Here is a 16,489-nt window from a genome sequence, read left to right on the forward strand (position 1 = left end):
TCATTTGTTATTTTTCATGCATTTACTAATTATTTTGAGCTATAAGACCCTAAAATTGAAAAGCATTTCAAATGAACTCTGAAAAGGTTGAAAGTTGGCATGGTATCATCATTTCATCCACATAGCATGTGCAAGAAAGTTGAGAGGGTTACAGCAAAAACTAGATGCACTTCGTGTACAAAACGGACAATCTCTTTCGAAGTATCAGGATTTCATACGGAAACTCGTCTGTTACAAAGGGATTTCATTTTTTTAAACTTATTTGAACTCCTGACTTTTTGTGTGTTCAAAATGCACCATTCAAAGCGACATCATCAATTTTCAACCCTTTCTGAATTCATTTGTTATTTTTCATGCATTTACTAATTATTTTGAGCTATAAGACCCTAAAATTGAAAAGCATTTCAAATGAACTCTGAAAAGGTTGAAAGTTGGCATGGTATCATCATTTCATCCACATAGCATGTGCAAGAAAGTTGAGAGAGTTACGGCAAAAACTAGATGCACTTCGTGTACAAAACGGACAATGGTATCATACTCGTCTGTTACAAAGTTGGCATGGTATCATCATAATAGTTGCGGGAGAAAGTCTTCACTTTTTCTTCGCTTGTGTCATTTGCTTATTGCGCTGTAACCATGGATAATCTTCATCGTTTATCAGGATGCTTGGGTCAGCCTTGACATTGAAGGGAGGAATTTCATGAAACTTTTCATAATCTTTAGACATGTCTGTCTTGCCCTCCACTCCCACAATGTCCCTTTTTCCTGAAAGAACTATGTGGCGCTTTGGCTCATCGTATGATGTATTCGCTTCCTTATCTTTTCTTTTTCTCGGTCTGGTAGACATGTCCTTCACATAGATAACCTGTGCCACATCATTGGCTAGGACGAACGGTTCATCAGTGTACCCAAGATTGTTCAGATCCACTGTTGTCATTCCGTACTGTGGGTCTACCTGTACCCCGCCTCCTGACAGATTGACCCATTTGCACTTAAACAAGGGACCTTAAAATCATGTCCGTAGTCAAGTTCCCATATGTCCATTATGTAACCATAATATGTGTCCTTTCCCCTCTCGGTTGCTGCATCAAAGCGGACACCGCTGTTTTGGTTGGTGCTCTTTTGATCTTGGGCGATCGTGTAAAATGTATTCCCATTTATCTCGTATCCTTTGTAAGTCAATACAGTCGAAGATGGTCCCCTGGACAACGAGTACAACTCATCACAAACAGTGGTGTCACCTCTGAGACGTGTTTCCAACCAACTGCTGAAAGTCCTGATGTGTTCACATGTAATCCAGTCGTCACACTGCTCCGGATGTTTGGTGCGCAGACTGTTCTTGTGTTCATCGACATACGGGGTCACCAAGGTAGAGTTCTGTAGAACTGTGTAGTGTGCTTGAGACCAAGAATATCCGTCCCTGCATATTATTGAGTCCCCTTCAAGCGTGCCTTTTCCAGTCAGTCTCCCCTCATACCGCGATTTAGGAAGACCTATCTTCTTAAGGCCAGGAATGAAGTCAACACAAACCCAATGACATCCTCTGTTTGATGGCCCATGGAGATGCTTCCTTCTGGCCTAGCGCGGTTACGGACATATTTCTTTAGGACTCCCATGAACCTCTCAAAGGGGAACATATTGTGTAGAAATACGGGCCCCAGAATGACAATCTCGTCGACTAGATGAACTAGGACGTGCGTCATGATATTGAAGAAGGATGGTGGGAACACCAGCTTGAAACTGACAAGACATTGCACCACATCACTCCTTAGCCTTGGTATGATTTCTGGATCGATCACCTTCTGAGAGATTGCATTGAGGAATGCACATAGCTTCACAATGGCTAATCGGACGTTTTCCGGTAGAAGCCCCCTCAATGCAACCGGAAGCAGTTGCGTCATAATCACGTGGCAGTCATGAGACTTTAGGTTCTGGAACTTTTTCTCTGGCATATTTATTATTCCCTTTATATTCGACGAGAAGCCAGTCGGGACCTTCATACTGAGCAAGCATTCAAAGAAGATTTCTTTCTCTTCTTTCGTAAGAGCGTAGCTGGCTGGACCTTCATACTGCTTCGGAGGCATGCCGTCTTTTTCGTGCAAACGTTGCAGGTCCTCCCGTGCCTCAGGTGTATCTTTTGTCTTCCCATACACGCCCAAGAAGCCTAGCAGGTTCACGCAAAGGTTCTTCGTCACGTGCATCACGTCGATTGAAGAGCGGACCTCTAGCTCTTTCCAGTAGGTTAGGTCCCAAAATATAGATTTCTTCTTCCACATGGGTGCGTGTCCCTCAGCGTCATTCAGAACAGCTAGTCCGCCGGGACCCTTTCCAAAGATTACGTGTAAATCATTGACCATAGCAAGTACGTGATCACCGGTACGCATGGCGGGCTTCTTCCGGTGATCTGCCTCGCCTTTGAAATGCTTGCCTTTCTTTCGACATTGATGGTTGGTCGAAAGAAATCGACGATGGCCCAGGTACACAATCTTCCTGCATTTGTCCAAGTATATACTTTCAGTGTCATCTAAACAGTGCGTGCATGCATGGTATCCCTTGTTTGTCTGTCCTGAAAGGTTACTGAGAGCGGGCCAATCGTTGATGGTTACAAACAGTAACGCGTGCAAGTTAAATTCCTCCTGTTTGTGCTCATCCCACGTACGTACACCGTTTCCATTCCACAGCTGTAAAAGTTCTTCAACTAATGGCCTTAGGTACAAATCAATGTCGTTGCCGGGTTGCTTAGGGCCTTGGATGAGAACTGGCATCATAATGAACTTCCGCTTCATGCACATCCAAGGAGGAAGGTTATACATACATAGAGTGACAGGCCAGGTGCTGTGATTGCTGCTCTGCTCCCCGAAAGGATTAATGCCATCCACGCTTAAACCAAACCATATGTTCCTTGGGTCAGCTGCAAACTCAGCCCAATACTTTCTCTCGATTTTTCTCCACTGCGACCCGTCAGCGGGTGCTCTCAACTTCCCGTCTTTCTTACGGTCCTCACTGTGCCATCGCATCAACTTGGCATGCTCTTCGTTTCTGAACAGACGTTTCAACCGTGGTATTATAGGAGCATACCACATCACCTTCGCAGGAACCCTCTTCCTAGGGGGCTCGCCGTCAACATCACCAGGGTCATCTCGTCTGATCTTATACCGCAATGCACCGCATACCGGACATGCGTTCAGATCCTTGTACGCACCGCGGTAGAGGATGCAGTCATTAGGGCATGCATGTATCTTCTGCACCTCCAATCCTAGAGGGGATACGACCTTCTTTGCTGCGTATGTACTGTCGGGCAATTCGTTATCCTTTGGAAGCTTCTTCTTCAATATTTTCAATAGCTTCTCAAATCCTTTGTCAGGCACAACATTCTCTGCCTTCCACTGCAGCAATTCCAGTACGGTATCGAGCTTTGTGTTGCCATCTTCGCAATTGGAGTACAGCCCTTTTTTGTGATCCTCTAACATGCGATCGAACTTCAGCTTCTCCTTTTGACTTTCGCATTGCGTCCTTGCATCGCCAATGACCCGGCGGAGATCATCATCATCGGGCACTGGTTCCTCTTGATCTTCAGCAACTTCCTGCTGGAAATATGCCATAGAGGCAATAATAAAATGGTTATTATTATATTTCCTTGTTCATGATAATTGTCTATTGTTCATGCTATAATTGTGTTATCCGGAAATCGTAATACATGTGTGAATACATAGACCACAACATGTCCCTTGTGAGCCTCTAGTTGACTAGCTCGTTGATCAACAGATAGTCATGGTTTCCTGACTATGGACATTGGATGTCATTGATAACGGGATCACATCATTAGGAGAATGATGTGATGGACAAGACCCAATCCTAAGCATAGCACAAAATCGTGTAGTTCGTTTGCTAGAGCTTTTCCAAATGTCAAGTATCATTTCGTTAGACCATGAGATTGTGCAACTCCCGGATACCATAGGAGTGCTTTGGGTGTGCCAAACGTCACAACGTAAATGGGTGGCTATAAAGGTGCACTACGGGTATCTCCGAAAGTGTCTGTTGGGTTGGCACGAATCGAGACTGGGATTTGTCACTCCGTATGACGGAGAGGTATCTCTGGGCCCACTCGGTAATGCATCATCATAATGAGCTCAATGTGACCAAGTGTTTGGTCACGGGATCATGCATTACGGTACGAGTAAAGTGACTTGCCGGTAACGAGATTGAACAAGGTATTGGGATACCGACGATCGAATCTCGGGCAAGTAACGTACCGATTGACAAAGGGAATTGTATACGGGATTGATTGAATCCTCGACATCGTGGTTCATCCGATGAGATCATCGTGGAACATGTGGGAGCCAACATGGGTATCCAGATCCCGCTGTTGGTTATTGACCGGAGAGTCGTCTCGGTCATGTCTGCATGTCTCCCGAACCCGTAGGGTCTACACACTTAAGGTTCGGTGACGCTAGAGTTGTAGAGATATTAGTATGCGGTTAACCGAAAGTTGTTCGGAGTCCCGGATGAGATCCCGGACGTCACGAGGAGTTCCGGAATGGTCCGGAGGTAAAGATTTATATATGGGAAGTCCTATTTTGGCCACCGGAAAATGTTCGGGATTTTTCGGTATTGTACCGGGAAGGTTCTAGAAGGTTCCGAAGTGGGGCCCACCTGCATGGGGGGACCCACATGAACGTGGGTAGTGGGGGCAAGGCCCCACACCCCTGGTCAAGGCGCACCAAGATCCCACCTTAGAAGGAATAAGATCATATCCCGAAGGGATAAGATCAAGATCCCTAAAAAAGGGGGATAACAATCGGTGGGGAAGGGAAATGATGGGATTTCTTTCCCCCACCTTTGCCAACGCCCCAATGGACTTGGAGGGCAAGAAACCAGCCCCCTCCACCCCTATATATAGTGGGGAGGCGCATGGGAGCAGCACCCCAAGCCCCTGGCGCCTCCCTCTCCCTCCCTTGACACCTCTCCCTCTCGCTGAGCTTGGCGAAGCTCTGCCGAGATCCCCGCTGCTTCCACCACCACGCCGTCGTGCTGCTGGATCTCCATCAACCTCTCCCTCCCCTTGCTGGATCAAGAAGGAGGAGACGTCTCCCCACCCGTACGTGTGTTGAACGCGGAGGTGCCGTCCGTTCGGCGCTCGGTCATCGGTGATTTGGATCACGATGAGTACGACTCCATCAACCCCGTTCACTTGAACGCTTCCGCTCGCGATCTACAAGGGTATGTAGATGCACTCTTTTCCCTCTCGTTGCTAGAAGACTCCATAGATTGTTCTTGGTGATGCGTAGAATTTTTTAATTTCTGCAACGATCTCCAACAGTGGCATCATGAGCTAGGTCTATGCGTAGTTTCTATGCACGAGTAGAACACAAACTTGTTGTGGGCGTAGATGTTGTCAATTTTCTTGCCACTACTAGTCTTATCTTGTTTCGGCGGCATCGTGGGATGAAGCGGCCCGGACCGACCTTACACGTACGCTTACGTGAGACAGGTTCCACCGACTGACATGCACTAGTTGCATAAGGTGGCTAGCGGGTGTCTGTCTCTCCCACTTTAGTCGGATCGGATTCGATGAAAAGGGTCCTTATGAAGGGTAAATAGAAATTGGCATATCACGTTGTGGTTTTACGTAGGTAAGAAACGTTCTTGCTAGAAACCTATAGAAGCCACGTAAAAACATGCAACAACAATTAGAGGACGTCTAACTTGTTTTTGCAGCATATGCCTTGTGATGTGATATGGCCAAAAGGATGTGATGAATGAAATATATGTGATGTATGAGATTGATCATGTTCTTGTAATAGGAATCACGACTTGCATGTCGATGAGTATGACAACCGGCAGGAGCCATAGGAGTTGTCTTTATTTTTGTATGACCTGCGTGTCATTGAATAACGCCATGTAAATTACTTTACTTTATTGCTAAACACGTTAGCCATAGAAGTAGAAGTAATCGTTGGCGTGACAACTTCATGAAGACACGATGATGGAGATCATGATGATGGAGATCATGGTGTCATGCCGGTGACGAAGATGATCATGGCGCCCCGAAGATGGAGATCAAAGGAGCAATATGATACTGGCCATATCATGTCACTATTTGATTGCATGTGATGTTTATCATATTTTGCTTCTTATTTGCTTAGTACGACGGTAGTAAGTAAGATGATCCCTTATAATAATTTCAAGAAAGTGTTCCCCCTAACTGTGCGCCGTTGCGAAAGTCCGTTGTTTCGAAGCACCACGTGATGATCGGGTGTGATAGATTCTAACGTTCACATACAACGGGTGTAAGACAGATTTACACATGCAAAACACTTAGGTTGACTTGACGAGCCTAGCATGTACAGACATGGCCTCGGAACACAAGAGACCGAAAGGTCGAACATGAGTCGTATAGAAGATACGATCAACATGAAGATGTTCACCGATGTTGACTAGTCCGTCTCACGTGATGATCGGACACGGCCTAGTTGACTCGGATCATGTTTCACTTAGATGACTAGAGGGATGTCTATCTGAGTGGGAGTTCATTGAATAATTTGATTAGATGAACTTAATTATCATGAACTTAGTCTAAAATCTTTACAATATGTCTTGTAGATCAAATGGCCCACGCTAATGTTGCCCTCAACTTCAACGCGTTCCTAGAGAAAACCAAACTGAAAGATGATGGCAGCAACTATACGGACTGGGTCCGGAACCTGAGGATCATCCTCATTGCTGCCAAGAAAGATTATGTCCTAGAAGCACCGCTAGGTGACGCACCCATCCCAGAGAACCAAGACGTTATGAACGCTTGGCAGCAGCGTGCTGATGATTACTCCCTCGTTCAGTGCGGCATGCTTTACAGCTTAGAACCGGGGCTCCAAAAGCGTTTTGAGCAACACGGAGCATATGAGATGTTCGAAGAGCTGAAAATGGTTTTCCAAGCTCATGCCCGGGTCGAGAGATATGAAGTCTCCGACAAGTTCTTCAGTTGTAAGATGGAGGAAAATAGTTCTGTCAGTGAGCACATACTCAAAATGTCTGGGTTACACAACCGCTTGACTCAGCTGGGAGTTAATCTCCCGGATGACGCGGTCATTGACAGAATCCTTCAGTCGCTTCCACCGAGCTACAAGAGCTTTGTGATGAACTTCAATATGCAGGGGATGGAAAAGACCATTCCTGAGGTATATTCAATGCTGAAATCAGCGGAGGTGGAGATCAAAAAGGAACATCAAGTGTTGATGGTGAATAAAACCACTAAGTTCAAGAAAGGCAAGGGTAAGAAGAACTTCAAGAAGGACGGCAAGGGAGTTGCCGCGCCCGGTAAGCCAGTTGCCGGGAAGAAGCCAAAGAATGGACCCAAGCCTGAGACTGAGTGCTTTTATTGCAAGGGAAGTGGTCACTGGAAGCGGAACTGCCCCAAGTACTTGGCGGACAAGAAGGCCGGCAACACCAAAGGTATATGTGATATACATGTTATTGATGTGTACCTTACCAGCACTCGTAGTAGCTCCTGGGTATTTGATACCGGTGCGGTTGCTCATATTTGTAACTCAAAGCAGGAGCTGCGGAATAAACGGAGACTGGCAAAGGACGAGGTGACGATGCGCGTCGGGAATGGTTCCAAGGTCGATGTGATCGCCGTCGGCACGCTACCTCTACATTTACCTACGGGATTAGTTTTAAACCTCAATAATTGTTATTTAGTGCCAGCTTTGAGCATGAACATTGTATCAGGATCTCGTTTAATTCGAGATGGCTACTCATTTAAATCCGAGAATAATGGTTGTTCTATTTATATGAGAGATATGTTTTATGGTCATGCCCCGCTGGTTAATGGTTTATTCTTAATGAATCTCGAACGTAGTGTTACACATATTCATAGTGTGAATACCAAAAGATGTAAGGTTGATAATGATAGTCCCACATACTTGTGGCACTGCCGTCTTGGTCACATTGGTGTCAAACGCATGAAGAAGCTCCATGCAGATGGACTTTTGGAGTCTCTTGATTACGAATCATTTGACACGTGCGAACCATGCCTCATGGGTAAGATGACCAAGACTCCGTTCTCCGGAACAATGGAGCGAGCAACCAACTTATTGGAAATCATACATACTGATGTGTGCGGTCCAATGAGTGTTGAGGCTCGCGGTGGCTATCGTTATGTTCTCACTCTCACTGATGACTTGAGTAGATATGGGTATGTCTACCTAATGAAACACAAGTCTGAGACCTTTGAAAAGTTCAAGGAATTTGAGAGTGAGGTTGAGAATCAACGTGACAGAAAAATAAAGTTCTTACAATCAGATCGTGGAGGGGAATATTTGAGTCACGAATTTGGCACACACTTAAGGAAATGTGGAATAGTTTCACAACTCACGCCGCCTGGAACACCTCAGCGAAATGGTGTGTCCGAACGTCGTAATCGCACTCTATTGGATATGGTGCGATCTATGATGTCTCTTACCGATCTACCGCTCTCATTTTGGGGCTATGCTTTAGAGACTGCCGCATTCACTTTAAATAGGGCTCCGTCGAAATCCGTTGAGATGACACCGTATGAATTATGGTTTGGGAAGAAACCTAAGCTGTCGTTTCTAAAAGTTTGGGGATGCGATGCTTATGTCAAGAAACTTCAACCTGAAAAGCTCGAACCCAAGTCGGAAAAATGCGTCTTCATAGGATACCCTAAGGAAACCATTGGGTATACCTTCTACCTCAGATCCGAAGGCAAGATCTTTGTTGCCAAGAACGGGTCCTTTCTGGAGAAAGAGTTTCTCTCGAAAGAAGTAAGTGGGAGGAAAGTGGAACTTGATGAAGTACTACCTCTTGAACCGGAAAGTAGCGCAGCTCAGGAAGATGTTCCTGTGGTGCCTGCACCGACTAGAGAGGAAGTTAATGATGATGATGATCAAGGTACTTCGGATCAAGCTCCTACTGAACTTCGTAGGTCCACAAGGACACGTTCCGCGCCAGAGTGGTACGGCAACCCTGTCTTGGAAATCATGTTGTTAGACAACGGTGAACCTTCGAACTATGAAGAAGCAATGGCGGGCCCAGATTCCGACAAATGGCTTGAAGCCATGCAATCCGAGATAGGATCCATGTATGAAAACAAAGTGTGGACTTTGACAGACTTGCCCGATGATCGGCGAGCGATAGAAAACAAATGGATCTTTAAGAAGAAGACAGACGCGGATGGTAATGTTACCATCTATAAAGCTCGACTTGTCGCTAAGGGTTATCGACAAGTTCAAGGGGTTGACTACGATGAGACTTTCTCACCCGTAGCGAAGCTGAAGTCCGTCCGAATCATGTTAGCAATTGCCGCATACTATGATTATGAGATATGGCAAATGGACGTCAAAACGGCATTCCTTAACGGCTTTCTTAAGGAAGAATTGTATATGATGCAGCCGGAAGGTTTTGTCGATCCTAAGAATGCTAACAAGGTATGCAAGCTCCAGCGCTCCATCTATGGGCTGGTGCAAGCATCTCGGAGTTGGAACATTCGATTTGATGAGATGATCAAAGCGTTTGGGTTTACACAGACTTATGGAGAAGCCTGTGTTTACAAGAAAGTGAGTGGGAGCTCTGTAGCATTTCTCATATTATATGTGGATGACATACTGTTGATGGGAAATGATATAGAATTCTTGGGAAGCATAAAGGCCTACTTGAACAAGTGTTTTTCAATGAAGGACCTTGGAGAAGCTGCTTATATATTAGGCATCAAGATCTATAGAGATAGATCAAGACGCCTCATTGGTCTTTCACAAAGTACGTACCTTGACAAGATATTGAAGAAGTTCAATATGGATCAGTCCAAGAAGGGGTTCTTGCCTGTATTGCAAGGTGTGCAATTGAGCACGGCTCAATGCCCGACCACGGCAGAAGATAGAGAAAAGATGAGTGTCGTCCCCTATGCCTCGGCCATAGGGTCTATTATGTATGCCATGCTGTGTACCAGACCTGATGTAAACCTTGCCGTAAGTTTGGTAGGAAGGTACCAAAGTAATCCCGGCATGGAACACTGGACAGCGGTCAAGAATATCCTGAAGTACCTGAAGAGGACTAAGGATATGTTTCTCGTTTATGGAGGTGACGAAGAGCTCGTCGTAAAGGGTTACGTCGATGCTAGTTTCGACACAGATCTGGATGACTCTAAGTCACAAACCGGATACGTGTATATTTTGAATGGTGGGGCAGTAAGCTGGTGCAGTTGCAAGCAAAGCGTTGTGGCGGGATCTACATGTGAAGCGGAATACATGGCGGCCTCAGAGGCAGCACAAGAAGCAATCTGGGTGAAGGAGTTCATTACCGACCTAGGAGTTATTCCCAATGCGTCGGGCCCGATGACTCTCTTCTGTGACAACACTGGAGCTATTGCCCTTGCCAAGGAGCCCAGGTTTCACAGGAAGACCAGGCATATCAAGCGTCGCTTCAACTCCATTCGTGAAAATGTTCAAAATGGAGACATAGATATTTGTAAAGTACATACGGACCTGAATGTAGCAGATCCGTTGACTAAACCTCTCCCTAGAGCAAAACATGATCAACACCAGAACTCTATGGGTGTTCGATTCATCACAATGTAACTAGATTATTGACTCTAGTGCAAGTGGGAGACTGTTGGAAATATGCCCTAGAGGCAATAATAAAATGGTTATTATTATATTTCCTTGTTCATGATAATTGTCTATTGTTCATGCTATAATTGTGTTATCCGGAAATCGTAATACATGTGTGAATACATAGACCACAACATGTCCCTAGTGAGCCTCTAGTTGACTAGCTCGTTGATCAACAGATAGTCATGGTTTCCTGACTATGGACATTGGATGTCATTGATAACGGGATCACATCATTAGGAGAATGATGTGATGGACAAGACCCAATCCTAAGCATAGCACAAGATCGTGTAGTTCGTTTGCTAGAGCTTTTCCAAATGTCAAGTATCATTTCCTTAGACCATGAGATTGTGCAACTCCCGGATACCATAGGAGTGCTTTGGGTGTGCCAAACGTCACAACGTAACTGGGTGGCTATAAAGGTGCACTACGGGTATCTCCGAAAGTGTCTGTTGGGTTGGCACGAATCGAGACTGGGATTTGTCACTCCGTATGACGGAGAGGTATCTCTGGGCCCACTCGGTAATGCATCATCATAATGAGCTCAATGTGACCAAGTGTTTGGTCACGGGATCATGCATTACGGTACGAGTAAAGTGACTTGCCGGTAACGAGATTGAACAAGGTATTGGGATACCGACGATCGAATCTCGGGCAAGTAACGTACCGATTGACAAAGGGAATTGTATACGGGATTGATTGAATCCTCGACATCGTGGTTCATCCGATGAGATCATCGTGGAACATGTGGGAGCCAACATGGGTATCCAGATCCCGCTGTTGGTTATTGACCGGAGAGTCGTCTCGGTCATGTCTGCATGTCTCCCGAACCCGTAGGGTCTACACACTTAAGGTTCGGTGACGCTAGAGTTGTAGAGATATTAGTATGCGGTTAACCGAAAGTTGTTCGGAGTCCCGGATGAGATCCCGGACGTCACGAGGAGTTCCGGAATGGTCCGGAGGTAAAGATTTATATATGGGAAGTCCTATTTTGGCCACCGGAAAATGTTCGGGATTTTTCGGTATTGTACCGGGAAGGTTCTAGAAGGTTCCGAAGTGGGGCCCACCTGCATGGGGGGACCCACATGAACGTGGGTAGTGGGGGCAAGGCCCCACACCCCTGGTCAAGGCGCACCAAGATCCCACCTTAGAAGGAATAAGATCATATCCCGAAGGGATAAGATCAAGATCTCTAAAAAAGGGGGATAACAATCGGTGGGGAAGGGAAATGATGGGATTTCTTTCCCCCACCTTTGCCAACGCCCCAATGGACTTGGAGGGCAAGAAACCAGCCCCCTCCACCCCTATATATAGTGGGGAGGCGCATGGGAGCAGCACCCCAAGCCCCTGGCGCCTCCCTCTCCCTCCCGTGACACCTCTCCCTCTCGCTGAGCTTGGCGAAGCCCTGCCGAGATCCCCGCTGCTTCCACCACCACGCCGTCGTGCTGCTGGATCTCCATCAACCTCTCCCTCCCCTTGCTGGATCAAGAAGGAGGAGACGTCCCCACTCCGTACGTGTGTTGAACGCGGAGGTGCCGTCCGTTTGGCACTAGGATCATCGGTGATTTGGATCACGACGAGTACGACTCCATCAACCCCGTTCACTTGAACGCTTCCGCTCGCGATCTATAAGGGTATGTAGATGCACTCTTTTCCCTCTCGTTGCTAGAAGACTCCATAGATTGTTCTTGGTGATGCGTGGAATTTTTTTAATTTCTACAATGATCTCCAACACTTCCCCCCTTGCAGCATCATTGGGCACATCGTCTGGTTCCTCTTGATCTTCAGCAGCTTCCCCCGTTGCAGCATCACCGTATTCAGGGGGCACATAGTTGTCATCATCCTCTTCTTCTTCGCCGTCTTCCATCATAACCCCTATTTCTCTGTGCCTCATCCAAACATTATAGTGTGGCATGAAACCCTTGTAAAGCAGGTGGGTGTGAAGGATATTCCGGTCAGAGTAAGACTTCGTATTCCCACATGTAGGGCATGGACAACACATAAAACCATTCTGCTTGTTTGCCTCAGCCACTTCGAGAAAATCATGCACGCCCTTAATGTACTCGGAGGTGTGTCTGTCACCGTACATCCATTGCCGGTTCATCTGCGTGCATTATATATAATTAAGTGTGTCAAAAACCATTACAGAACATCATGAATAGATAATTAAGTGACCAAATTAATAGAAGTTCATCATCACATTAAAACCAAAGTACATACATAGTTCTCATCTAACAACATATATATAGCTCTCCAGAGCATCTAACTAATTAAACCATACATTGAAACTATGTAAAACATTTCAATGCGAAAACAAATGCGATCATAATCGCAACCGAGGTAACAATTGATCCAACGGCATAATGATACCAAGCCTCGGTATGAATGGCATATTTTCTAATCTTTCTAATCTTCAAGCGAATTGCATCCATCTTGATCTTGTGATCATCCGCAACATGCAACTCCAATATCATCTTCTCCTCCTCAATTTTTTTTATTTTATCCTTCAAGTAATTGTTTTCTTCTTCAACTAAATTTAACCTCTCGACAATAGGGTCGGTTGGAATTTCCGGTTCAACCACCTCCTAGATAAATAAAATCTATGTTACGTTGGTCGGCATATTTGTCATAAACAATAAATGAACCAAATAGTTATAAAAAGATAATATATACCACATCCGAATCATAGACAGGACGAGGGCCGACGGGGGCGGATACCAAAACCATCGCACTATGTAATAAGAAGGAATAATAAAAGTAACAAAATTAGACAAGTATCTATCTAAAGTAAGAACTTTTTTCTTTCATAAAGAAGATAAGAACAAGAGGCTCACCACGGTGGTGCTGGCGACGAGATCGGCGCGGGCGATCGACGGCGGTGAAGACGGGGACGGGACGTGACGGACCGCTAAACCTAGACAAATCTCGGGGAAAATGGAGCACGGAGGTCGAGTTTCGAGAGGAGAAAGATTAACTAGTGTGGCTCAGACATTTCATCGAACACCTCATGTGCATAGGAGGTGAGCTAGAGCACCCAAATGCCCTCCCCTCGCCAGCCAGAAAAATCAGAGCACTGTGGAGTGCTCTGCTGTGGCGATGGGGTATATATAGGCAACTAATTGGTCCCGGTTCGTGGCACCAACCGGGACTAAAGGGGGGCATTGGTCCCGGTTGGTGCCACGAACCGGTACGCATGCCCCCCTTTAGTCCCGGTTGGTGGCACCAACCGGGACCAAAGGCCTTGTGCTGCCCCGCGTCAAAAGTTTAGTCCCACCTTGCTAGTTGAGAGAGCTCGAGAGTGGTTTATAAGCGCTGCTGCGCCCACCCTCTCGAGCTCCTCTCAACCGCAGGCTTTCGGGCCTAACCGTTCTCTTTGCCCGTGGGGCATACTGGGCCTTCTGCGGGCCTGAATCCTGGCCCATGGATGGGTTTCAAGTCGTATTCAGGCCGTGGTGGCCTAGTAGGTGGCATAATTTTTTTCCCTGTTTTTTGTTTTCTCTTTTGCTTTATTTATTTTGTTTCTACTTACAACAAAAAACTTATTTATTTTATTCCATTTTGTTTCTAATTACTTATGTATTTTACTTTATTTATTTTATTTTTATTTATTTTACTGCTGCTATTTTTATTTATTTTATTAAGGTTTATTTATTTTTATTTATTTTATTAAGGTTTATTTATTTTATTTACTATAAAAAAATGAACATAGATGCGCCTATAGAGAAAATTCAACCTAAATTCATAATAAATTTCTATGAAATTCAAAAAAATTTACTCTGAATTTAGGTCAAATTCCCTGTATAAGGGCATCTATTTTCACTTTGAGAGGAGCTCAACAAGGCAGAGAGGGACGGGCTTATAAACCGGTGTGAGCGCCCTTCGATTGGCGAGGTGGGACTAAACTCTGACCGCAACTAGGACCAACCCTTTAGTCCCGGTTTGTGGTATGAACCGGGACTAAAGGGTGAGCCTCTGGTCCCGGTTCAAGCCACCAACCGAGACCAATGGTGGTGGGCCAGGAGCGAGGCACATTGGTCCCGGTTTGTCCCACCAACCGGGACCAAAGGGGCCGGACGAACCGGGACCAATGCCCCCACGAGGCCCGGCAGGCCCCTGGCCGCACGAACCGGGACCAATGCTCACATTAGTCCCGGTTCGTGACTGAACCGGGACTAATGTGAATATTGCCCTGTGACCAAAGCCCAGTTTTCTACTAGTGGGATCCTCTCATGGATATTGATTGTATCTTGGATTTGTGTAAGCATTGGTTCTCACTCGCTCTTTGTTCTTTGCAAAATCTCTCTTGATAATACGGCTTCCATATAACTCAATCATAAACACAAAAGATATCCGACCACTTTTACTTCATTTCTATCGGACTAAAAATAGGTTCATGCACCCATGAATATTGTTGCCCCCCAGTTACTTCTTACGAACATAAAAACCCACAGGGTGGTGGGTGGGGGGGCGCAAAACATGTCGTTTCATAATGTTGTAAGTCATATATGTAATGTGTAATCACTCGAATATGTGTGTTGTGTGTAGGTGATATGGCCACAAAGGGCGGTTAGTTCTGCCTAATTTCCAACTGAATCTGGGGTAGTTTGTGGCAAAGCAGGCATGGCTAGCAATCTATTCGAGCCGGTCAAACACCATGAAATCATTATAGAGAGATACATACCTTCGGGGGTGGTTGTAAGCACGCCCTTGGTGGTTCTTGCCATGTCGTTGGGCATGTATTACTATTGGGTCTATCTCTCTTTTTCCTTTAGTTGACTTTGTGGACTACTCAAACTATTTCTTTTGCTTAATAAAGATGGTTGTGTGCATAGTGATGATGTTGAGGTCGAGGCACTCCACATTTTTGAAATAAAAATCAATTACTATCGGGTAAACCGCTAGCAGTTCAAGTGTAACGCGTGGGATGAAAAATAGTCCACGTGCGATAGTTTCATCTCTTATGATTGCTTTAGGAAAATCCGCATCGGTGAGCCACATCATTCATCTGGAAGTCACCGTCATGCACCACCTATCACATGCGGTTTTCCAGCGCACCGATGTGAATCGAGTGATTATTGGCATATGTCATTATTTGGTGCTAAAGTGGTCAGATGACGCATCAAAGATGACGTTGTGGTAGTAAGGTGGATTAACTAGCTTTTTTTTAGAAAAGGAGGATGACCCCCGGCCTCTGCATCTGGGAGATGCATACGGCCACTTTATTAATTATTCTCGAGGACCTTACAAAGTATTACAAACAATATACCTGAATCCACCATCTTGGCAATATATGCCGCTACTCTTATCCATATGATGAAGGGATGCTAGCTGGGCCACATACCCAAACCACTCACCTAAACCTAACATCAAAAGCCGGAAGCCCCAGCCGAGCCACATACTGGGTCTGGGGCACAATCCGGTCAGACGCACTCTTGTGCCGTTGCCGCCATCTTCCACCGGGCCGTCTTCAGATTATATTGAGTCTTCTACCTTGTGAAGGCCACTTCTGCCATCGACGTCACCATGACGCCAGACAGCTACCTCCTCCTGCGCGAGTCCATCTCCGCGCATCGGACGCCGAGCCTCCACAGCACCATGCCGCCGATCTCCGCCGCCATCAATGAGTGAGATGAAGTACCGCTCCACCACGGCAAGTACAAGGTGAGGAAGGGCGAGGTCGCCGTCGGAGACACGGCCGGAAGATAAGCACCGCAGTCACGAGACATGCCCGGAGCTGCGACGCGGTAGATCAGACGGGCCGCCACCAGGATCCAGGCAAGCTCGCCATGCACGCCCAGCATCCCCATGCCCAAGTCGGCGCCTTCAAGAAGGTGACGACGCTGTGGCGCCGCCGCCGCTTAACC

Source organism: Triticum aestivum, chromosome 2D (assembly GCF_018294505.1).
Source record: "Triticum aestivum cultivar Chinese Spring chromosome 2D, IWGSC CS RefSeq v2.1, whole genome shotgun sequence".
Taxonomy (NCBI): Eukaryota; Viridiplantae; Streptophyta; class Magnoliopsida; order Poales; family Poaceae; genus Triticum; species Triticum aestivum.